The sequence below is a fragment of the Onychomys torridus genome, chromosome 23 (assembly GCF_903995425.1).
Source record: "Onychomys torridus chromosome 23, mOncTor1.1, whole genome shotgun sequence".
NCBI lineage: Eukaryota > Metazoa > Chordata > Mammalia > Rodentia > Cricetidae > Onychomys > Onychomys torridus.
Window position 1 is genome coordinate 502,175 of NC_050465.1, and position 2,094 is coordinate 504,268.

General features: G+C 48.8%; 1 pseudogene; it reads left to right on the plus strand.

Moving 5' to 3' along the window:
* Positions 1–371: 371 nt before the first annotated feature.
* Positions 372–1,758, plus strand: LOC118573351 (annotated as a pseudogene).
* The last annotated feature ends 336 nt before the right edge of the window (positions 1,759–2,094 follow it).

Sequence of the window (2,094 nt, forward strand, 5' to 3'; positions counted from 1 at the left end):
CTTGAGGGTCCTAAATTCTCAGGAGGAACAGTGGGGCTCAGAAACATCAGTGTCATAAAGACCATGATGACGGCATGCCGGAAACAAAAAATGAGGCAGGAAATGCAGAAAATGATATTCTGATGAAGCCCTGATGATGTCCTGAAAGGACATGCTGGCAGGCTCCTAGCAAATGCCATGGGCTTCCCTTTGTTGTCTCTGTAACTGCCTCAGTCAGGGTTCTTTGTAATCAAGCATCCTTTGATCACCTGCTCTGATGTGCCAAAAGCAAAGAGGCCCCATTGTCCTTTGATTCACCAGCAGGCATTCCCTGCATTAAACAGAAGTTTCAGGGAGATGTATTCTCAGTCAGTGGCATAAACAACGGCAGCATGGAGAAGGCCTGTATATATAGTATATATAGTACATATAGTATAGTGGTGAGAGAGACCCAAGGCTTGGTCTTGAATCACCTTAACTTTCATACTCAAATGTTCCCTTCAATAAAAGTTTGGGGAATGCATGCATCTTCTCAAAAGTTCTTCCCCAATGACATGTTGAAACAAGTGTTTCTCTAAGAGTATTTGCTTGAAAACATATTTACCACTCAACTGCCAGCACAATAACAAGTCAGGCTTCCATCAGACCCCCGGCTTGGGGAGCCTGCCTTCCCCGAGTCACCTGGCTTCAGACTTTGCCTCCTCACCCCCACCAGGTAGGGGTGATGGGTCAGGAGGGCTGGAGACAGCTGGGTGGACCCTTGGACATAGCTAAGCTTCCAAGGGCCTCCAGGTGAGCCTGGAATCATGCCAGGGGTTGAACCAGGCTCAGAGATGTTGGGTTATCCACTTGTCTCCTGCCATATGAGTTCTGTGGAGAGATAGCATACTGTGGACCTCAGGTTGGACTAGGTCTAGTGCCACAAGCTGACCTGGAGACTCTGCAGCCTGAGAGCCAGGCAGGAGCAGGATTGGAGAGCAACTCAGAGGGGACCTTTCCTGTGCCCTGTACTGTCCGCCTCCAGTGACATGAAGTTGGAGAAGGTGAAATGAAGTCCCCAGGAGTCCCAGAACATGACAATCCTGCGGAAGGAACTAGAACAGTTTGCAAAAGCTGTTTAAGCAGAAGAGGATCACCTAGGGGTATGCCCAGGCCAACATGGGGCTCACCCTGGGTGGTTCTCTTTGGAAAGGTGTTCAGCCAGACTACCATTTGCTGCTTTGAGGTCCTGCAGTTCAGCTTCTAGAACATGTGTAAGCTGCGGCCCTTGCTGGAGAATTGGGTAGAGGAAGTGGACAATGACGAGAAATTTCAGGAGATATGCAAAGCAAAGATCCTGGTTCAGGCCAGCAAGAGAAAGCAGATGAGCATTGAGAACATGTGCGGGGGAACCCAGAGAACATGTTTCTGCAGTACCAGATGCCCAACCTGCAGCAGATCAGCATCATCGCAAACCAGCTGATGACATGGGGGAGGATGTGGTCTGAATGTGGTTCTGTAATGGGTGCCAGAAGGGCAAACCATCAAGCATCAGCTCCTCCAGATGAGAAGACTATGAGGCAGCTGGGTCTCCTTCTCCCCCCCCAACCCCCGGAGGAGTGGGGCTGGCTGTATCCTTTCCTTGAGTTTCCAGGGCCCCATTTTGGTGCCCCAGGCTATGGGAGCCCCCACTTCACCACACTCTACTCTTCAGTTCCTTTTCCTGAGGGTAAGGCCTTTCTCTCTCTTCCTGTCACTGCTCTGGGCTCTCAACGAGGTACCAGCCCAGCCTGGGGATGAGGTTAGCTGAGGCAAAGGAAAGGAGGTAGACGAAGAGACCCTGGAGCCACCACAGCTTTAGGACAAAGAAAACCTGGAGCCACCACAGCTTCAGGGTTAAGTTCATTTACTGAGGAGGGATGGAAGCCCAAAAAGCATTAGGGTGGCAGGGGAGATGAAGTTCAGTGATGCTGTTGATCTTGAGCCCATCACTTGTCATTTTGTTCTTAAATAAAAAAGTCTGGGACACATTTTTTAAAAAAATAAAATTTAGTTATTTTATTTCCTTTTTCTGAGACATGTATAACTATTCTTTGGAGCTGTCAATCAATAAGAGATGAACATAATTAACACATT